Source organism: Mustelus asterias, chromosome 7 (genome assembly GCF_964213995.1).
Source record: "Mustelus asterias chromosome 7, sMusAst1.hap1.1, whole genome shotgun sequence".
In the NCBI taxonomy this organism is placed as follows: Eukaryota; Metazoa; Chordata; class Chondrichthyes; order Carcharhiniformes; family Triakidae; genus Mustelus; species Mustelus asterias.
Window position 1 is genome coordinate 30,545,984 of NC_135807.1, and position 23,927 is coordinate 30,569,910.

The following is a 23,927-nucleotide window of genomic DNA, read 5'->3' on the forward strand; positions in this document are numbered from 1 at the left end:
TAAACTAGCTAAATGAATTTAAGCTGATCAGAAGCATGTCATATAATGCCTTAATTGTGTTGATGTTTTCATTATTTGCATGGCATCCTAATTGAAGAGAGAAAATATTTTCTGCTTTCCCTATAATGGTTCAAGTTAAGCCCATAAATAATTTTAAAGGGGTATTAGATCTTCATTTGAAAAGATGAGTAGAGGGAACAGATAGAGTGCAATTAAGGTATGCAACTCATATGGAGGGGAGAGGCAGTGGCGTCAAATCAGCAGAGACTTGATGGGCTGAATGTCCTGTGTGCGCTGTAGCATTCTGTTACACTTTGTGAAAGCTTGATTCAAAGCATGCTCTCTATTTTGTTGGATTAGTCATGCTGTGGTCTGTTGTTACATATGCTAATCACTATTCAATTAGTGCTCAGAGTTATTGCAGCATTAATGAGGGGTCCAAGAAGCCCCCTCATGGGATTGCTGCTGTCTGTGTGTTCTTGGATTAATTTCAGTAAAATTTGACAGAATGTACATGTTAATTCAATAGATGAACTAACTCTGCAGTAAACACTATCTTGTCAAACAACTAAACATATAGTTTATTCCCAGTTGTGATTTGCTTTTAATGGGAAATGTGAGAAGCAGGACAGCATCATTGTGAAGAGACCACAGTGTGAAGCAGGCCAGCAGTGCTGTGAAGAGACTGGGAGAAGTGTGAAGCAGGTCAGCATCATTGTGAAGAGACCACAGTGTGAAGCAGGCCAGCAGTGCTGTGAAGAGACTGGGAGAAGTGTGAAGCAGGCCAGCAGTGCTGTGACGAAACTGGGAGAAGTGTGAAGCAGGACAGCATCATTGTGAAGAGACCACAGTGTGAAGCAGGTCAGCAGTGCTGTGAAGAGACTGGGAGGAGTGTGAAGCAGGTCAGCAGTGCTGTGAAGAGACTGGGAGGAGTGTGAAGCAGGTCAGCATCACTGAAGTGAGAAGAAAAATATCAAACTGTGGCATCACTGGAAAACCGTGAGTAGATTGGCTGGTGAATATTGCTGTTGCTTTTCCTTTCTCTAAAATTGGACTTGATGAACAGTGAGAGAAGAAGGGGCTATCCACTGCAATCGGGCCATTCAGTGGGTTCCATCCGAGTCCATGTTCAGAATGAAAATTGAGGTGTAATGTCATGGAAACAGGTAGGTGATTGTTTGGTGAGTATTACTTATTGTATTTCCTCTTGCCTAAAATGAGGGAATAAATACATGAGTGTCATCTATCGTTTTATGGTTTATAATTGCAAGTAAGGTTTATTAAGTATTAGCGTGGTTTATAAATATTGGGAAGCTTTATTAGCGTTGGTAAAGGTTTATTACCATTTGCAAGATTCTGAACTACCAGATAAAGGAATGGCAGAGCTGTTCCAATCTCCGAGTGCACATCCTGTGCCATGTGGGAACTCCATGACACATTTGTGCAGGAAATGTCAGTTACAGCAGCTTGAGCTCCAGATTTTGGAAGTGAGCAGCATTTAACGTCACTATGATGTAACCATGAGGTTCATTTATTGCAAGGGGAATTGAATATGAAACCAAGAGTGATGTGCTTCATTTATACAGGGCATTGGTGAGACCACATCTGGAGTGCTGTGTACAATAATGGTCTGTCTTAAGCTCGAAGGGCTGAATGGCCTACTTAATTCATATGTTCATATATTCATGAGCCCTCTCCATACTCTTTCCATGACACTGCTCCTAACATCTGGGCCTATCCATATTCTAATTGTATCACAAGGAGATTTGTCTATTCAGAATCCTTCACCCAAAATTAATCCACAAAATTCTAGTACAAGGGCAGTGTTTCCAGTCAGTTCTCACAGTACTAAAGTTCAAGGTGAGGGGGGCAAGGTTCAACACCGATGTCAGGGGGACGTATTTTACACAGAGGGTGGTGGGGGCCTGGAATGCACTGCCAAGCAAGGTGATTGAGGCGGACACGCTGGGATCGTTTAAGACTTATCTAGATAGCCACATGAACAGACTGGGAATAGAGGGATACAAACAAATGGCCTAGATGGGCACATGAGCGGCGCAGGCTTGGAGGGCCGAAGGGCCTGTTCCTGTACTGTATTGTTCTTTGTTCTTGTTCTTTGTTAAATGCCTCTCGGTACCTTTTTATTGACTATAAGGTTCCATCAAGTAAGTGTTCTTGGTACTAAGTTCTCTCTTTTGGATAAATGTCTGCACTATTAATAGTGAGACCTGGTGTACGAGAAGAGCAAGCTGGCCAATTAAACCCTTAATTGTTGATGTTCTGCTGACCTATTGTTTTGAAATTAATAATACTGATAAGCTTGACTAGTCCTAATGTGTATGCTAATATACACTGCTCAAAATAGCTATTTTTAGTGTAGTTTCAGTTATGCATGGATTTAGTCATTATAATGTAGTCCTAATATGCCATTTGTTGAAATACCCTGTGGCTTTTGAAACGCAGCAGGCCCCTCAGTAAAAGAATGAAGGTCAGTGTTGTTTCTTGATATCTCAATCACATTAACCCATATCATGCCCTAGCATGATGCATTTATACGAGCTCTGTGTCTCTCTCCCTCTCCTGCTTCCTTCCTGACCTGCCCTTGCCAAACTATGGAAATAGTTCTCTATTTTTATGAATCCAGATCAAGATTCATGCTGGTTCATGAATTGGTAAATTTTGCTTCCTGTAGTCATTCACCTCACTTATTTCACTGGTTTGCATATTACTTATTTAGGAATTCTTTTGTCAGTATATCTGTGCATCCTGATGATACACTGACATTTTTATCATATAAATCATCTTATTATGTACAAGCCTCTATATTACTGTGTACACATGTATATAGTGTCCTTATTTGAATCAAAGTGCCTTCATGATTCAGATATAGTTTTATTGAGTTTTCTGTCCTTCCCTCTTGATGGGGCTGACTAATGTTGGGGTATGATTCAGTAAACCAGAATTATCATTCAATGTGTTCTCTAAAGTTAACATTTTTTGTGTTGGCATAATGGAAATTAGTTGTAGGATATAATTCTTGAGTTGGTTCCTGATCTTGCTTAATGTTCCTCCTTGCACACATTCCATAGTGGTTGTTGGGTTGCATGTGAGATTCTAACAAATATTTTGGTCACTACTTTTCTAAAATTTCTCTCTCCTAGCAAAAAAGAGCTGCGATCAATTATACCAACTGATGTGCTGGTCAGCTGTAGTGTTGCATAAACCTGAGGTTCTTTTTGAATGCATGCCTGTTGATGGTTTACACTTATTTTAGTGCACTCAGCTTGAACTTTAAGTGTTTCAAAGAAAAAATATACTAAGCAAGTAATTAACACAATCTAAAGAGTTGGTTGACCTTCAGCTGTTAAACTTCCTAGATTTATGATATCACCTGAATGCCTTGATGGAGTTGCAGTTATTTGAAGCTATTCTGTACTTAATGAGCAGTAGTTATAAACTTAAAAACATCTGCTGTATCAGTCAAGTAAGCTAGCTAATTTATGTTCAGTTGGGCATATTAGTCTCAAAATTTTAAAAGTTCAGCTGTCAAGCTTTATTTTTGTGAATCGTTATGTTTTAGAAGGAACATCAGGGTGGAATGCTAGCATTTCATATTCTACCATCCCTATCCCGTGTTTCCAGCTTTTTTTTAAGAGTTAGGAGAAACACCTGAAATCATATCAAATTTTCAGCTCATGAAGTCCTCCCATTTCAGCTCTCCTTCCCTCCAGAACGACTGTGATGTCAATAAAGACTTGCCGATCTGAAACATTAACACTGTTTCTCTCTCCACAGATGCTGCTTGACCTGCTGAGTGTTTCTAGCGTTTTCTGTTCTGTTTCCTGATTTTAATCTGGATCCCAAAAAGGACTAAACTGGGTGCCAAATTCAAGCTATCTGATCCAAGAAAGTATGTTGGGTGCCCAACACATTTCGAAGAAGTGTTTGGATTTGGAATCTGGAGCACTATTTACTTTTTGAAATTCTGAAGGCATTTGACAAGATGCAATGCAATAGGTTAGTTTATAAAAGAGTTATATAGGATAGCAGGTAAGATAAAGAAGATGGGGAATTGACTAAATTCTTACAGGCAGGAGACTCTTCAGACTATTAATGAACATCTATTTAGAAAGCATAAGAAATTTTACACGTTCTTTCGGACAGTGGTAATCTTCCTTCCGCCATGGTGGTCAACTAACTCTGTGAAGCATCACCTGGTATGACTTCAAGGACCCCATTCTGGCATGATATTTTCTGCAGAGGGAGACAGTGGGCTGCGAAGATGCATGATTCTCTGGCCTCTACTTATTTTGGGTCCTTGGCAAAATCTTGGCAGCTATAAGGTCTATTTGTTTATCTTAATACTTTAACTCCATTAAGCACACCTGTTTTAATGACCACTCACCCAGAAACATGTTGTCATATTTAATTTTTTTTTTAATCAAATTTTTGCCCAGCATGTTTAGGTAGTATTGTCTTCAGCAGATGGTATCTGGAGCTCTGACCTGTTTTAACCCCCGTTCTTTAGTGATGCATTTCAAGGCTTCTTCGGTAGCATCTTCCAAATCTGCAATTTCCACCATCTAGAACGGCAAGGGCAGCAGATGAATGGGAACACCATTCCATCCAAATCTCACACTTTCCTGACTTGGAAATATATTGCCATTCCTTCATATTTGGATTTAAATTCTGGAACCCCCTACTTAATGGCACTGAGGGAAGTAACTTCACCACCTGGACTGGAGCAAAGCTAGGAATAGGAGTAAGCTATTTAGCCCCTTGAATGTGTTCAGCATTAAGATTTATCTGTGGCACAACTCCATACCCATCTTTTCCCCATATCTTAATGCTTCTGGTTAACAAAAATCTGTCCTCCACACATTTAAAATTAACCATTGATCTACCGTCAGTTGTTGTTTGGGGAAGAGTTTTTCTAACTTCCACCACTTTGCTTTTCTTAATTTCACTCCTGAAATCTGGCTTTAATTATTAGACTATGTCCGAGACTCCCCAATCAGTGTAAGTAATTTCTCTACCGTATCTGTTCCCCTTAATATCTTGAAAATGAACCAAATCATCCCTTAACCTAGGGAATACCATTCTGCTTTGTGGAATCTCCACATAAAAAAACACTTGGAGTTCAGGTTTCATTCTCGTAACTCTATGTTGCATTCTTCTCGAGGTGTGGTGCACATAACTGTTCACAGTACTGTAGGTGTGGTCTAATGAGAACTTTCAATAACTATACAGTGACATCTCTCCTTTGTATTCAACATCTCAAATGAATAAATAAAATCTATGTAAAACTTGTTGGAAGTTAATATTTTAACTAACTTTGTTTTGTATGGGCTATTTGGTACAGCGGACTAAATTTTAATTGAATGGGAACGAGACAGTATAATGCAAGATACTGCCTAGGTAAAATAATCAAAATCCGCATTGGAAGCAGTGGTCTGTTGGATTGTGAAGGGGACATTTTTAATTACATAGCAGAAGGAGCATTGACATATCAAACGTAAGAAAATAATCAACTAAAAAAGACAGCAAGCATGAGGAAATATCAGCCTTGCAAGAGTGGTGAAAACAATTTCAACAGAAACTTTCAAGGGAGAAATACTTGAAATGGAAAATAATGCAAGGTTTAAGGGAAAGTTCAGGGGAATGGGACATTTGAATAACTTTTTCATAGAACTTGGGACAGGGCGTAGGCCGTTTGGCCCTTCGAGCTGCTCTGCCACTCAAAAAAACCATAGCAGATCTGATTGTAGTCTCAATTCCACTTTCCTGTCTAATTCGCATTGAATAAATCCAATGACCCAGCCTTCACTGCTTTCTTGGGATGAGAATTCAGCTAATAACCCTCTGAGCTAAAAATATTTTCTTCATCGTCATCTTGGGAGACTTCTGATTCTAGACATGGCACAAATGTGATGGACTGAAGGCTTCCTTCTTTGCTGCATTATTCTATGACCATTGGGCCTGCAAGATGAAATTTATAGGTTTGGGAAAGAAAGCGGAGACTTTTTAGGACGGTGAACACTTTTATTTGTTTAAAATATTATATGCAGGACAATGGAAGTCTTTAAAACACAATTGTAACAAAATATCCTGACTTGTATGAGATTCTTGAAGGTTTTATAATTCTGAATAGTTATAGATTAAAACTATATTCTTTTACTTTTTTCCTTCAACTCCTGAATACTCTGACTCCAGCTAAGGTACAATTCTACAATGAGCAGAAACACTCTGTCTCTTCCCTCTAAGTAATTAGTCCTTTTGCTTATCCCTGGGCTATCCTCAGGTAGAACGCATCATACAGGCCCAGTCCTTGTGCTTATCTGACCATTACATTTTCATACACACCCACTCATACACTGATATAGTACAAGAGGCCATTCAGACCATCATGCCTATGCTGGCTCTGTGGAAAGCAAGTTAATTAATCCCACCACCCTTCAATTTTACCAGAATTCTGTATTTCTCTTCCTCTTCAAGTGTTTATCCAGTTTCCTTTTGAAAATTAAAATGTTATTGAATCAGTTTCCTCTCTCCCTATCAGACGGTGCATTCTAAATTCTAACCATGTCGCATTTAAAAGTAAGTTTTTTTTTCCTCATGTTATCTGGTTTTTTTTTACCAGTAGCTTAAATCTATCCTCTGATAATCGACCCTTCAGCCATTGGAAGCAGTTTATTTTTATTTACACTCCAAACGCTTCATGATTTTAAGCACCTCTATCAAATCTCCCCTTGGTCTTACCTGCCTGAAAGAGAAGAACTCTAGCTTCTCCAATCTATCCATGTAACTGCAATCCTCCATCCATGGAAACGTTTAGCTAATTCCTTCTGTACCATCTTCAGAACTCTTGTGTCCTTCCTAATGTGATGCCTAAAATTGGACTTGTCTTTTTTTTTTGAGGACTAATTTTGAGCTATATGGTGCTGATGCTTCCAGATCTTGTGGTAGACTGGCATGAGTAACTTGTGGTAATGAAATGAGATAGTGATTAAAGGCCAGAGAACTAGATAATCACAAATAACGACAGGAAAATGTTTCACTTCCTGATTCATTTAATTGCAGTTGGAAGCTGAATTGTTCCCCCACCCAAACTGCTGTGTCTCTTATTGAGTTGGTGTTTCTTTCTCTCCTATTTTTATTGCACGGTCTCAGAAAATGTTTTGATTGCTCAAAAGATCTTTTAAAAAAGATTTGCAGTGTCGATAATTTCTAGAATCTCTGGTGAGAAGAGGGGGGAAAAGTCAAAAACATTTGAATTATTATATTTTTTTCCTCCAAACATAATGGCATCCTTTAGTCAAGTGACTTCCTCATAGTCAGCACAAAATTAGTCATTCTTTAGTTGTCAGGCAAAGAGGGAAGATGACTTCATTTTTGATATTTCAGTGACATGTCTGTATTTGCAAGTCTCGAGCATGGCTGCAGAGCAAAAATATATTTACTTTTCCTCCGTGAAAAATGTATGTGGAAAAATCAAAGCGGGAAGATGACTTCATTTTTGCGATTTCAGTGATCTTTCTGTATTTGCAAGTCTGGAGCATGGCTGCAGAGCAAATATATATTTATTTTTTCCTCTTGAAAAAGCTTGTGGCAAAGTCAATCAAAATAACTTAATTCCGTTTTAAAGGAGAGCTTTTGTTTAATGTTATGTAAAGAATTAGAAGTGGAGGAGGGAAGCTTGTCATACATTAAATAGTGGTGTTCGGTGATGCCAAGCTGTTTTTTAAAACTGGAAAGTAATTTGACCCAAGGATCGTCAGAAAGTAAGGAGCTGCACAGTTGCGTTTCTCCTATAAATTATCTCTGGTTTCTTGTACCAGCTCTGATTTTATTTATATAATTTCACCAGAGACCCAAGTTGTAATTAGTCTTTTGGAGCTGTGGATATGAATCACCTTTTCTCATTTTGGAAATGGTGTTTGGATGGTAGACTTGTATGACTAATGGCCACTATAGTATAGGATTGATTGTCAGAGTCTGACGGCCAAAACAAATCATCTCCACCCAGCTCAAGGAAAGTTTGCTAACAGGAGGACAAACAAAGTGCTTCAAAGACCCTGAAGGCTTAACTCAAGAAATGCAACATAGATGTCAATGCCTGGGAGACCCTTGCTCAGAAGAGACCTACTTGGAGGAACCTCCTGATTGTAGGGACATAATTCTCCGAGGACACCAACGACAAAAGGAGGCCCAGGAAAGGAGCCTGAGAAAGGAATACCAGTAATCTACCTGAACCCAGCTCCCGGAAACACCTGCAAAGTGAGCAGTTGAAGATGTAGCTATTGGGTCCGTTGTTGTTTGTCATCTATATCAATGATCTGGATGATAATGTGGTAAATTGGATCAGCAAATTTGCTGATGATACAAAGATTGCAGGTGTAGTGGACGGTGAGGAAGGTTTTCAAAGCTTGCAGAGGGATTTGGACCAACTAGAAAAATGGGCTGAAAAATGGCAAATGGAATTTAAGATGTGGAGATGCTGGCGTTGGACTGGGGTAAACACAGTAAGGAGTCCAACAACACCAGGTTAAAGTCCAACAGGTTTATTTGGTAGCAAACGCCACTAGCTTTCGGAGCGCTGCTCCTTCGTCAGGTGAGTGGGAGATCTGCTCATAAACAGCAAACAGGGCATATAAATAATGAATATAATAAATAATAATAAAATAATAAATGAATTTACAGAATAATGAATAATCATTATTCTGTAAATTGAGTTTGTGTCTTTATATGCCCTGTTTGCTGTTTATGAGCAGATCTCCCACTCACCTGACGAAGGAGCAGCGCTCCGAAAGCTAGTGGCGTTTGCTACCAAATAAACCTGTTGGACTTTAACCTGGTGTTGTTAGACTCCTTACTAAATGGAATTTAACGCAGACAAGTGTGAGATATTGCACTTTGGAAGGACAAACTAAAGTAGAGCGTACAGGGTAAATGGTAGGACTCTGAAGAGTGCAGTTGAACAGAGGGATCTGGGAATACAGGTACAGAATTCCCTAAAAGTGACGTCACAGGTGGATAGGGTCGTAAAGAGTGTCTTTGGTACATTGGCCTTTATAAATCGGAGTATCGAGTATAAAAGTTGGAGTGTTATGGTAAGGTTATATAAGGCATTGGTGAGGCCGAATTTAGAGTATTGTGTACAGTTTTGGTCACCTAGTTACAGGAAGGATGTAAATAAGGTTGAAAGAGTGCAGAGAAGGTTCACAAGGATGTTGCCGGGACTTGAGAAGCTGAGTTACAGAGAGAGATTGAATAGGTTGGGACTTTATTCCCTGGAGTGTAGAAGAATGAGGGGAGATTTGATAGAGGTGTATAAGATTTTGATGGGTATAGATAGAGTGAATGCAAGCAGGCTTTTTCCAGTGAGGCGAGGGGAGAAAAAAACCAGAGGGCATGGGCTAAGGATGAAAGGAGAAAAGTTTAAAGGGAATATTGGGGGCTTATTCACGCAGAGTGGTGGGAGTGTGGAATGAGCTGCCGGATAAAGTGGTAAATGCAGGGTCACTTTTAACATTTAAGAAAAACTTGGACGGGTTCATGGATGAGAGGGGTGTGGAGGGATATGGTCCAAGTGCAGGCAAATGGGACTAGGCAAAGAATGGTTAGGCACAGACCAGAAGGGCCAAAAGGCCTGTTTCTGAGCTGTAATTTTCTATGGTTCTATGGAACAGGCTCATCAGCCACGCAAGGAGCCACAAAACCCATGACGGGTAACATGGAGTTTCTTGGGTGGACAATCATACTCGTTAGAGAGTGACTACAGAAAAAGAGTAGGATTGGTTGACATATAATTGATAAAAGCTTTCATAGATTTAGTGTGACTGTTTTTCAAAGGGCAGTACTTACCTATTTATAATGAAACAGAAAATGCTGGAAATACTCGGTGGACCTGGCAGCACCTGTGGACAGAGAAAGTTAAAGTTATTTCTATGCTCAGCAAGATTGTAACTGTTGACGACCCATGATTAAAGTGGTTTTGCTGCTGCTAAAGGACATGGGTAAATTCCACCTTCATTAGCATAAAAGATTTAACCAGCAAAAGTGGTGGGGAGAAATGGAGGAAAACCATTCCGGTAATAAAGGTTTTGGGAGTGATTTCAGCGCAGATTTAATTTTTGAAAATTATCAAAGAGAAAATTAAAACCTGCAGAAGCATAATAAAGAATGAATGAGACCTTGAGTGGGAAGATTGGGGGTGGGGATAAAACAAATTATTTTTAAATCGTGGTCGGCACACTGGATAAATATATTCTACTGAAACTCAAGAAGAAACTGGTTAAGTCATATCCTAATGAATAAAAGTTTTAGTTTAATTTTTCAATTGACCTGGATTCAGTTTTTGTCTTTCTCTATACTCTTTTGAGCACAATACGCAGCCATGCAGCAGAATCAAAACTAACAATTGTTGCTGTTCTGTGTAAAACAAAATTGCCTCATCACCATCATCCTCTGGATGGAATATGTTGACCTTTTCATGGAATTAATGCTAAGTAATGAGCATTGCATTCTGCCGTGGTTAAAAATGCTGAGTGGTCGTTAATATGAAAAGTATTAACTCGGTGCATGTCCAGGTAAATTTATATCTGGCTCACTGGTTTTATTTTTGAATCTATCTGTGGTGATGCAAAACTAAGTGTTAGAGTAAGATTGGGCCAGTAGATTGACATAAAGGTCCTTTGGAAACTGGACCTTTGCCTCTAGAAGAGTGTAAAATTGATTTAATTAAGGGCCTTAGATTTGTTTGCTGCATGTAGATAGGCTATTTGAGTTAGATATGTTGCGGAGGACCTGGAAGCTTGGAAATGTTTTAAAGTTAGAAAGCATACATATTAGATTAGAGATAGCATTCACAGAGAGTTGATCAATGCAACAAGTCAGTTGCCATAATTGGTATGTTTTCACTGCAGGCATTCAAGAGGGAGTTGGATGAGTTCCTGGTTCTGATTGCCATCACTGAGTATAGAAAGGAGGTAAGATGCTGAAAGATGTGTTTCCTAGTTACTGATCTTTTTTAATTGCCTGTGGAGATCTGAGTGGAATTTGCCTTGGGTTTCCCCTCTCCCCGCAATTTTTCCAATCCCAGGTATTTATATGCCTAGGGAGTGGGGATGGATGCAGGTGGGAATCTTGGTATATAAGAGGGAGACTATTTCAATTAACTGTTTTTCATTAGGGCCATTTTTTTGTGTCAACCAGAAAACCAGACTTCAGAATTGCTGTGATCTCTGAAACCAGGTTGCGACACTCAGCTGTAGCACTAGACATGTTAGTTGGTTGTCTCCCAAATCAATATAAGAGAAAAGTTAAACCGGTGAGAAAAGGAAAATCTGTATTTTAGACCCTCAGTTTTAATACAAGCCAGCTATTAAAATATTTCATCCTTGCAGGTCAGATTGCTGGACTAGCCATGAGTAGTCATCTAAGAATGTAATTAAGATTTTCTGTCCTGGCCTGTTAAGACCTGAGAAATATGCTGTACAGGAGTGACAAGAATGCTCTTTTACCCAGAAGTTAATCCCAAGTAGTTTCTTTGTTAATTATGACTTCCTATGAGACGAAAAAATCCATTGTAAATTCATAATCTATATTGTTTTCTTTTCTCCTCCTGGAAGCTGGTTAGATGTTTGAATTTGTAGTCACATTTGTAGTCACCTTGTTGTACTTTATCAGAGGCCAAAAAATGTTGTACTGAATTTAAATCCTATCCAGAATATTGGGTTCCAGAAGAAAAGATTTACACTGAATTATTGACATGCATTTTCAGGGCCACTGTGCATTCTCATATTATTCATATTCGACATCATTTTCCAATTGTGATGCCCACAAATGAGGAGTACTGCCCATTGTCAATTTTTTATAAATATATGGGTGGGCAGTGAAACCATTAAGATTTTTTTAAATTGGGTATTTTGAAAGAAATGTTCACTTAAGGTTTAGTTGCTGTATGCACTCATTGCATATTCCAGTAGTTTTGATTCTGACTATCTTTTTTGCTTTTTTTTCCTGAAAGCATCCAATCAACAATATGAAAAGATTAAGATATAAACATAAATATTGGAAATACTCAGCAGGTCTGGCAGTATCTGTGGAGTGAAACGGGGTTAACGGTTTGGGTTGATGATCAGAACTGAGGAAAGATAGAAAACAGGACAATCTAACTTCACCAATTACTACTCAATGAGGAGTCATCAATAGTGTCATTAAGTTAGATTTACTCACCAATGTACACTGCGTTTTGCCAGTACCATTTGCATCCAGTCAGAGCCTTGAGGCAGAAATGGGCACAAGTTGAATGCCAAAGGAGAGGTGGGAGTTGTTGCTCGCAACATCATGGCAGCATTTTCCCAAATATGGCATCAAGGAGGCAACATTAATAATTGTACAACTGAATATTTTCCATAACTTAAACCAATATAGCATGAAAGTCACATGAAGGTTACATAAATGGTTGTTTTACCTTACTGAAATAGTTGTGATATTATCTTTGATGTTGGATCTCCTGCGAAAATACAGTTGTGGTCTGTTGCTGTAAACATCCCCGACTGGAAGCTGTAAAATAGTTCTCCAGCTTTCAGTCAGATGTTTGCGACTACCGGACACATCCGGATTCTTCAAAATGGTGTGAGTTCCTAAATATCACCTTTTATTTGCAACTCCTTTTGACTTGATTGACGCCTCCAAGCCTTAAAAGTACTTTAAGATGTATCCACAAATCTCTGCCTACAATTTTTAAATAAGTGTTAAATTTTTGACTGACTTGGAAGTTTTGTGGTTCAATGGGGATGTTGCAATTTGTCACTTCTAAATGGAGGAAGAGCAAAATGAGAGTTCCTGGTCTTGAACCATCAACTATGAAGGCCCTTGTGTCGAGTAATTTAATGTCCATATTGGGCAACATTAACAAGATCTGAACAGCAGTGAGAGTCCCAAGATCCAAAACATTGTCCAGATTTCCATGCTGTTTTCTTCTAGTTCAGTTAGGTAATTTTAGAGATGTAGTTTTCAGCAGTGGCCAATTTGATATGAGTTTGCGATAGAGACGGGTCACAAAACTTTGTTACCGTTGAATGAGATAGTGTTGTCTCTCTGGATTATGGATTCAGTTGATAATTTTTTCCATTGCATCATGTCAGACAGGAAGGTGTTTGGTACTGGGCCAAGCTTCAGCAGTTTTAAATTTAAACACAGCTCTTGGCTCAATGAAGTATCCTTTCAATTTCATTCTGGTAACTTAAGCAGTGCGTGTCCTCTATGATTTCTTTAATATGAGTACTTTTTAAAGTTTGTTTTACTAGAGGGGTGTCTGAGAAACAACCACATTTTACAATTTCTGAAACAATTCTTTTGACTTTAATATGTAGCTGCAATTTGTTACAGTGCCTCTAATTTGCCATTAGTTTTTTGCTAGTAATCCTGGGAGTGATGCAAGACTTTGAAGATAGCTAGGTGACTTTCATGTAATGGCTGATTCAAAGAAGGTGAGGATTGGGAATTCAATATTTCTGGAAGCAAGATGTTCTATGGAGGTGGGAAAGTGAAGAAAAAAGGACAGGTGGCATTTATTATGAGATAGGGAGGAATAATATAATTTGAGTTGTGGATTTGGTTAGCATTAAGGAACAATAGAAGCAACCAAATAGTGCGAAGAAGATAGAAGAGCAAATTACAGAATGTTACAAGGGCGGAACGGTGGTTACCACTGCTGCCTCACAACGCCAGGGACCCAGGTTCGATTCCCAGCTTGGGTCATTGTCTGTCTGTGCAGAGTCTGCACGTTATCCCTGTGTCAGCGTGGGTTTCCTCCGGGTGCTCCACTTTTAACATTTAAGAAAAACTTGGACGGGTTCATGGATGAGAGGGGTGTGGAGGGATATGGTCCAAGTGCAGGTCAGTGGGACTAGGCATAAAATGGTTCGGCACAGACAAGAAGGGCCAAAAGGCCTGTTTCTGAGCTGTAATTTTCTATGGTTCTATGGTTCCTCCCGCAGTCTGAAAGACGTGCTCATTAGGTGCATTGGCCATGCTAAATTCTCCCTCCGTGTACCCAAACAGGCGCCGGAGTGTTGGCGACTAGGGAATTTTTTCTGTAACTTAATTGCAGTGTTCATGTAAGCCTACTTGTCACACTAATAAAAAAACAAACTTGGAATTAAAGTACAGGAGTGATAATGGGAGCTCTTAATTATCTTAATGTAGATGTGGATACTAACAATGTAAAGGACAAAGAGAGGGAGAAATTCCTGAGACGGTTACAAGAGAACTTCCTTGATCATTGTGTTTCTAATTCATTGAGGATGGAAGCAGTACTGGATCTAATTTGAGGGATGTTTCAGTGGAAGAGCATATGAAGAACAATAATCATATTGGGTTTAAAGTAGTTATTGAAACGGAGAAAGTACAACAAAGCTTAAAAGTACTTAACTTAAAGAGAGCTAACTTCAGTGAGTGGTCCAAAGTATAACAAAACAAAAATTGGCAGACAAAATAGTAATTAAACAATAGGAGGACTTAAAAGCAGAAATGATTTCAATACAGAGTAGATACATTCCCACATGGGCGGACGTAAGTGCATCCAAGCCCATGGATGCTTTCTGGGACTAATGAGATAGAGATTAAAATGAGTCAGAAAAAGGAGCTTATGTTAGTTGTACAGTTCATTGTACAGTAGAGAAGCAAGCTGAATATGGTACATAGGAGATTAAAAAATGTGATGAGAACAATTGAGAGTAGATTAATGGCTAACATAAAATGAAATCCAATCTCTTTTTTAAACAAGAATAGTCAAAGAAAGGATGTGCTTATTAGGGATCAAAAAACACATGTTCTTAAAGAGGCAGAAAGCATCTTTGAGGTGAGTACTTTGCACATGCTTTCAGTAGCGAAGTGATGCTGCCAATGTAGCATTAAAGGAGAGGTGATATTTAATCTGATCAGAAGAAAGAAGTTACTTAAAAGAATGACAGTCGCCAAAACAGAAAAGCCACCTGTTCATGATGGGATGCATCCTTGGTTACTGAGGGAAGTAAAGGTGGATGTTATGGAGGTTCTAGCTACAATCTTATAAACCCCCTTCGATATGGGAATGATTCCAGACGACTGGAAGATTGCAAATGTTACAACCCTCTTTTTAAAAAAAGGGGAAGGGGTTAAACATAGAGTGGAATTTTCCCAAGCGCCCACTGACTGGTTCAATTGGGGGGTGGGAGATTCAGTACAAGACCCAAAATTGATTATGCACCTCTTGAATTTACAGCGGGATCTTCTGGTGCCCATCATGACGGTTTGGGAAACTCATGGGAGGCCAGTGTAAAACTCCTTTGCATCCCGCTAATTGGATGCAAATGAAAGCCTGACTACCCATGTTTGATTTTTCTGTTGCGCTAGCGAAAAAACATGCCAGTGTGACACATGTTTGGAACAACATGGTGTGTAGATGTCGGGACTCATCTGAACAATGCCTGGGGCTGTCTCCAGAGTTCAGAATGGAGGCAGCCTACAACCTTGGAACACCACGAGAGTGGATCGGAGAGCACCCGCAGCTAGACCTTCCAGATTTGGTGACCTGTAAGAGATCCATCTTCTAGCCTCAATGTTCCTGGAGATCCATCTTCATTTTCAGAAGGTCCATTTCCTTCCTTCAGTAGTGGACCAGTGAGGTTGGATGCTTTTTCAATATAGCACCCTGATAGGAAAGCAAACCGCAGCATCAGGCATGCCCCACCATGGGATATGGCGCAATATTGATTGCATAATTAATGAGGTGGGGCTGGAAATTTAAGTATTTTGTTGCCAGTCTTTGCAGCAGGAAACCACTCCATGTTCCGACCCCACCACTGGACTTAATCCCAAAATGAATTAATTCTGCCCCCAACAACCACAGGCCACAATCAACCTAATGTTAAGAATGGAGGAACTTTGAGAATAATTCAGGGAAAAATTAACTGGCATTTAGAAAGTATAGGCTAGCAAATGAAAGCTGATCAGGTTTGTTAAAGATAAATCATTTTTGACAGTGAAGTAACTGAGCATTGATGAGGGTGTTGCAGTTGATGCTTTGTAGAAGGACTTTAGCAAGGCATTTGACGAAGTATCTCATAATAGACTTGTTAGCAAAATTAAGGCCCATGGGATTGGAGTGACAGGAGCAGCTTGGATACAAAATGAGTTAAGGGACAGAAAGCAGGGAATAGTGGTAAACAATGGTTGTTCAGTTGAGAGAGAAATGCACAGTGGTGTTCCCAGCGGTGTATATGAGGACCACTGCTTGGGACTTGTGTATATAGAGCATAATTTTAAAGTTCGCAGAAAATACTAAACTGTGAAATTTAATGACAGACTTCTGGAAGACTAGAGAAATGAAATGGGAAGACATTCAAAATTAAATTTATCAGAGAAGTGTGATCTGATACACTTTGGTAGGAGGAATGAGGCAATATGAACCAAATGGTGCAGTTCTAAAGGGGATGCAAGTACAGGGTTACTGGGGTATATGCACAAGGGCCCTCAAAGGTGACTGGTCACATTGGTAAGCTGTTTTAAAAACATATATACTATAGCGGAATAACATTCAGCAAAAACATTTGTAAAAAGAACCTTTGTAAAACACTATTTAAGACAGAGGTAGATAGATTCTTGATTAGTAAAGGTTACGGGGAAAAGGTGGGAAAATGGGGTAGAGAAACATATCAGCCATGATCGAATGGTGGAACAGACTCGGGCTGAATGGCCTAACTCTGCTCCTATCTCTTATGGTCTAATGGTTATAGCTCCATATTGCTATGCTGATACTGGAGGGCTGCTGGTCTCTGATTGACAGCAGCTCTTAAGGTGGGATATTCCATGATTTCCAGTCAGAAAACCTGATAGGCAGCCAGTTCCTGATTGGACCATGACAGAATTGGTGCCAGCCTCCCCTCCCCACCCCCTAGCCCACCACAATCATTAAATTCCAATCAGCGTTCTCAGGTTGATGACCTTGTCAATTGTTCTGCGTTCTGATGAAAGGTCGTTGACTTAAAATGTTAACTATTTCCCCCTCCACAGATGCTGCCAGATCTACTGAAAGCACTTTGTTTTTATTTCATATTTTCAGCATACATTGAATTTTGCTTTTGCACCATTGGCATATGTAAATCAGTTTAGCTTTAAAATCCTGTTGGTTCATATAAGTTTATTAAGGAAGCTAATCATTTCTAGTCACACAAGGCATTTGAATGATAAATGTTCAGGTTCCTGCACATTTCAGTGCCAACAAGAACTTGACCGTGTGCAACTGAGCTCCAGGCACTGTAAACATCCTACACTCAGCTGTAACACGAAAGAGGCTGAGAGAAGGTTGTTTACTCTAACTGGCTTGGAACAGCAACTTTTTAAAATGAAGAATGCCTTTGGAGAAGATATCTGGAGGAGGTTTGTAATGGTTGGCATGCTTTCCAATTTATACAGATCTGGAGAGGTTAAGGAAAGAATTTGGAAAATATTGAACAAGTAAATTCTGTAATTCTATTATCTACGTAGAGTTAACGGCAATAATTTGGGATTGGAAAAGTACATTTCCTTTCAGGAGGTGATGGGCTGAGAAGATATTTTACTTGAAGAAATCCTCTTTCTCCCACATCTTATTTTCCTTCCCATCGTCTAAAATGTAATTCATTTCAACTGAGGAGCAAGTCAATGTTATTGGACCCAAAATTTTTTGATTGTTATTCTGTATGGAGTGTGGTATGCCAAGTCAATTCATTTTAGCACAAAATGTTATGAAACCAGCACAGTTGGGTGAATTTAAAGGAAACCAAGGTGCTATGTTTTTCCAGCTTTTTACTCAGGTGCTTTGTTACCTGAACAAGAAGTTCCTGGAAAATAGCAGGATTCAATGTGTTGTATCATATTCCAAAAAATGATTTGATTGCAGTATTCAAATACTGTTATGCCAACCCTGTGTGAGGCAAAAGTAATTTATTTTGCTTTTTTTAAACTGAGTTGCAATGTTCATAATCTCTTAAATGGCAATATTTTGCAACACAATTGAATTTTATAGTGAGGAGGAGTAACTCGGTTAATGTTGAGGTCCTGAGTAGACCTTCTATTTTGCTGAGCTATCATGAACTTGGAACCCATGTAGGATCTGAAAGTCAAAACAACCTGCAATCATTTGCATATCAGGGCGAGCAGCATATACTTTGGTGACTTCAGAAAATTACATTTCCTGAAAGCTGAGGTTAATCTTTAATATATCAGTAATATAGTAAGAAAATTGACCTTTTTGTGTTCCTGTAAAAATACCATTTGGATGACTGAGTAGGTTTATGTGGAATCTAATCTCATTTGTTACTGAACTGTACAGACCAGAATGGTTCCCAGGTTTAACAATGATTTTTGCTGATTTAGCTGATCAACTGCATAAGTAAGGGTGATAGAATTGGCCTTTGAGCCATGGGTTTGGGGGAAGGAGAAGAGAAATTGGCAAGATTGCAAATCCTGCTTATGCACTGACTGAGGGAAATAAACTTCCTGGCTATGGGAATATAACGGGGGAATGGGACTGACTGGATTGCTCCGCAGAGAACAAGCATGGACTGAATGGGCTGAACAGTTTTCTGTGCCATAATGACAACTCACTGGTGAGAATTTCAAATTAGAAACCCTTCACACTATCACTATTTTTGAGAGAGCAGGGAAAGTAGAAACCAGGAGAAGGAAAAGCAAAAGACCAACTTTCAACTACCAGAGTTGAACTTTCACTACTTGATGTGGTATATATTTCCAGTACTGATCTTAACTTCAGGATATGTGTTGTATTTTTGTGATGATTTGTAATATTTGTATTGATCTATACTTTTCTGAGCACACAATTCTTGGACTCAAGTTTCCAGTCCTCAAAAGTAAGAAACAAGATGGACAACCTGTATTTCCAGTTATCACAAACTGTAGTGAACAGCAATATGATATTTTAATGTAAATTTTGTGCTTGGATATGCTGATAATAGTACTCAATTTTATTGATGTCACATTTTCCTGTAATGAGACAGATTGGTTGATTGGCAAATGTAGCACAGAGTCAGGAAATTGGCAAAGTTGAATTTCAGTACATATGCCAACGGCTGGGTTCCTGAAGAATTTAAACTTTAATGCATTTCAATCCTGAACAAATGAATGACGAACAGCAGGCAATCTTCTGTAATCAATGGTGCTTAAAAATTAGTATTTTCTCTTTACGCAGTGCTTCCAGTGAATCGATCTTGCCTCTGAGTAAATGGATACTTCCCATATTTCTTTTGACATAAAATATATACACAGTTTAGTACAGTTGTTCACATAGCACACAATCACATCAAAGACTACAGACTGTTAATCCAGATTAAGTTAGCATGATGCTCTTCAGCAAATTAGCACAAAATGCACTACTAAAATGCGCACTTTAAGCACTTAAGATGCACCCATGACATAATTATCAGCTCATATAAAAGGTTTCACACTGTTACAGAAATAGTTAAAATAGTTACTCTTCCCAAAAGGATTGCAGTGGAAATTTACATTTGAGTCAAGAGACCTTTTTATAATCAAGCTGACAGAAGTATCCTGTTATAATGATGCCTGTATGCTTGTAGCGACTTTACATGTTACGGAAATGAGATTGGACAAAGATTAAGGTTGTCAGGTTATAGGTATATATATGCTACCAGAGAAAATTCAGTTTTAGTACATCCAATTTGATCACCACTCAAATATTAATTACCAATTGTTGTGCATTAATGTGAGTTTAGCTTGATCTACATAGAGGACTAACTGTACTGCAGGACATGTTTTTTTTAACTGCCTAGGTAATAAATCTGTTCTTTTACAAAAGTTCCATGCCTGAAATTTTAACTTTTCTGTTCTGTCCACAGATGCTGACTGCCGAGTGTTTGCATCATTTTCAGATTTTGCTTTTAATGAATTCAGCAATTCACCATAAAAATTTTGAATGCAATTACTGGTTTTCAGGGGCTATCAAAATGTTATTTGAACGAATATTTGTCCATTCATAATCTGTCTGGCTGAGATTTGAGTATTTTACATTCGTCCAATTACTTTGCCATAAATTTTCAAACTGGAGCATCCACAAGTTTGTCGTGTACTGCAAGCAGCACCCTCAAATGTTTGTACTCTGTTGTCATACACTAATAAACATTTTCTGAAACGATTGCATTGTTTTCCATTCATTTGTTGACATTGCCGTTCAGAATTTAGGATGAGAGCTTTCTTGCAGGATGTCAGTATATGCAGATAGACCCTAAAATGGTGTAATTTCAACTTGATATAAATGATACCAAGTTACAAATCTTGATTTGTAACAACTAGGTCGTTGCCTAGTTGTTACAATAATGAGCACTCTATATTCTTACATAAAGGAAAATACTTGTAAGCTAATACATCATGCCATTGTTAAATGTGTGGCAACCATAGAGGAGCAAGAACTTTCTTTAAATTGCTGGAAAATACAACATTTCTACATTTGTGTCTCAGCTGCATCAAGAAGTACAGATCCTATTGCAAATTTTCACAAGTAGTGGGTTGCACGCATTTGGTGCTGTGCTATACTTGAATGTGCATAATGTCTATAATAGGGTATAAACACATAACAGAATCCATTGTAACATTTTCATGTCATTCTTATGTACCCTCAAATATATGTCCAATCTTGTCAAAGGTAGATTTGGAAAATGCCAAATAACTTGGGATCTGGTGCAATTCATTTAAATGCTTTAATCTTGCAGTTTAAACGTACACAATTGAGTTCACTAATTCAATACAACTGCATGTTTTGCAAAAAAGCCAAGTAACCCCACATCAATGCGTTTTCATATCTAACTTAAAAATAATTCCTATTGGCCCACTGCTAAACCTCTGAACTTGGTGAAACCTTGCTTTCATTACGGTCTATTCAAAAATTTAACTGATTACACAGCCTATCTGAACGTGACTGCTTGTATGTGTTTCTGGCCTATCTTTTATCTTCCTCAATAATGTACAAGCGAGGGAGAGCTTACACAGACAACCAGAACAAGGGTTCTAACATAATGGGTGTAACCCGGGTTCAACTCTGACTTGGATCACTGTCTGTGTGGAGTTTGCACGTTCTCCCCATGTCTGTGGGTTTCCTCCAGGTGCTCTGGTTTTCTCCCACAGTCTGAGAGATGTACTGGTTAGGTGCATTGGCCATGATAAATTCTCCCTCAGTGTACCCAAACAAGCACTGGAGAGTGATGACTAGGGGATTTTCACAGTAACTTTATTGCACTGTTAATGCAAGTCGTCTTGTCCCACTAATAAATAAACTTTAAACTGAATTAATTCTGAAGCAGGTTGCTTATTATTTATATCACTTCATTGCAGTGATTTTTGAAAAAAATCTTGAATACAATGCTTTGGAATATTTTTTCCTTTATGTGGGAATATGATCAAATATTCAGATATGTGAAACCATCATTTTAACAACAATGCAATTGTAGCACATTTCATGATCACCTCAAAGCACTTTACAACAGTGACCACACTTTAGAAATGTGGCAGCCAATTTGTGTGATTTTTGATTAAGGGATAATTACTGGCCTGGAGACCAGAGTGAAATCCCATCTGTTTGAGATAGTGCCATGGGATCTTTTATGTCCACCTGAGAGGGCAGATATGACTGCTGTTTTCAAATCTAATCTAAAAGGCCACACCTCCAGGAGTGTAGCACACCCTCGGTGTGACACTGGATTGCCGTATCTTTTGTGCTCTAGTCTTTAATCTGGAACCTTCTGACTTGAATACTCGAGTGCAAACACTGATTATCCTTCCACTATTAACCAACTGAGTGAGATACACTTATCTATTCAATCAAAACCTGTTAATACAGAACATTCAAGAGAATGCTGAATTGGTGCTTGAAAACTTTCCATTTGATAGCCATCTTTAGCTCCTCCATCAATGACCTTCCCTCAACAGAAGTGGAAATGTTTATTGATGATTGGAGATGCAGCACAATGCATGCAGCAAGGACGGAAATATTCAGGCTAGCAGCAAGTAACGTTTGTGCCTCACAAGGGACATGACCATTACTCCTTGACATTCAATGCTATGAACATCACGACATCCCCAACGCCCTGAGAGTTAACCTGAAACTTTAAAGCAATCACACAAATACTGAGGCTGCAAGAGCAGGTCAGAGGCTGGGAATTCTGCAGCAAGTAACTGACCTCTCATTGCCTTAAAGCCTATCCAGCAAGCCTCAAATCAGGAGTATAATGAAATGCTCCTTACCTAACTTAGTGCAGCTCCACCAGCGATCAAGAACAGTGGTTAACACTAATGCCTCAGAGCACCCGGGTTAAATTCCAGCCTTGGGTATGATCCTAAATGAATATATCGGTGAGATCCTAAATTAATATTTGTCATAAAGTGATGAATATTTAAATCATGAGATCCTAAATTAATATTTCTCAAATAGTGATGTCTTGAGGAGTGTACATATTACAGAGAAGGAGATGCTGGAAGTCTTAAAGCGCATCAAGGTAGATAAATCCCTGGGACCTGATGAAATGTATCGCAGGATGTTGTGGGAGGCTAGGGAGGAAATGACAGGTTGCCTAGCAGACGTATTTGAATCATCGATAGCCACAGGTGAGGTGCCTGAAGATTGGAGGGTAGCAAATGTGCCTTTGTTTAAGAATGGCTGCAGGGAAAAGCCTGGGAACTACAGACCAGTGAGCCTAACGTCTGTAGTGGCTAAGTTGTTAGAAGGTATTCTGAGACAGGATCTACAGGCATTTAGAGAGGCATTAGGGAAAGTCAGCATAGCTTTGAGTGGAACATCACGTCAACATGAGTTTTTTGAGGGGTAACCAAGAAGGTAGATGAGGGCAGTGCAGTTGACATTGTCTATATGGACCTTCGTAAAAGGCCTTTCACAAGGTACTGCATGTTGGGTTGCATAGGATTAAATCCCATGGGATCGAGGGTGAGGTAGCCAATTAGATACAAAATTGGCTTGAGAACAGAAGGTGGTTGTAGAAGGTAGTTTTTCACACTCGAGGTCTGTGACCAGTGGTGTGCCTCAGGGATCGGTGCTGGGTCCGCTGTTATTATTTATAATGATTTGGATGAGAATTTAGGAGGCATGGTTAGTAAGTTTGCAGATGACACCAAGATTGGTGGCATAGTGGACAGTGAAGAAGGTTATCTAGGATTGCAACAGGATCTTGATCAATTGGGCCAGTGGGCTGATGAATGGCAGATGGAATTTAATTTGGATAAATGTGAGGTGATGCATTTTGGTAGATCAAATCAGGATAGGACCTACACAATTAATGGTAGGGCATTGGGGAGAGTTAGAGAACAAAGAGATCTAGGATCACAGGTTCATAGCTCCTTGAAAGTGGAGTCACTAGTGGACAAGTTGGTGAAGAAGACATTTGGCATGCTTGGTTTCATTGGTCAGAACATTGAATACAGGAGTTGGGACATTTTGTTGAAGTTGTTAGTAAGGCCACACTTGGAATACTGTGTACATTTATAGTCACTATTATAGAAAGGATATTATTAAACTAGAAAGAGTGCAGAAAAAATTTACAAGAATGCTACCAGGACTTGAGGGTTTGAATTATAAGGAGAGCCTGGATAGACTGGGACATTCTTCCTGGGACCATAAGAGGCTTAGGGGTCATCTTGTAGAGGTCTATAAAATAATGAGGGGCATGGATAAGGTAGGTAGTCAACATCATTTCCCAAAAGTAGGTAAGTCTGAAACTAGAGAGCATAGATTTAAGGTGAGAGAGGAGAGCTACAAAACGGTCCAGGGGGGCAATTGTTTCACTCAGAGGTGGTGAGTGTCTGGAATGAGCTGCCAGAGGCAGTAGTAGTCCAACATGAATCTTAACTACGAGGTT

General features: G+C 39.1%; 1 long non-coding RNA gene across 2 annotated transcripts; it reads left to right on the top strand.

Annotated features, from left to right (window-relative positions):
• The first annotated feature begins 850 nt into the window (after positions 1-850).
• On the top strand, positions 851-20,284 carry LOC144495606 (uncharacterized). Of its 2 annotated transcripts, none has more exons than XR_013498296.1 (3): positions 851-4,017; positions 10,926-10,988; positions 19,905-20,284. It is a non-coding gene; the product is annotated as an uncharacterized LOC144495606 (long non-coding RNA). The 2 variants fall into 2 exon arrangements; XR_013498297.1 differs by lacking the exon at positions 851-4,017 and adding an exon at positions 8,083-8,277.
• The last annotated feature ends 3,643 nt before the right edge of the window (positions 20,285-23,927 follow it).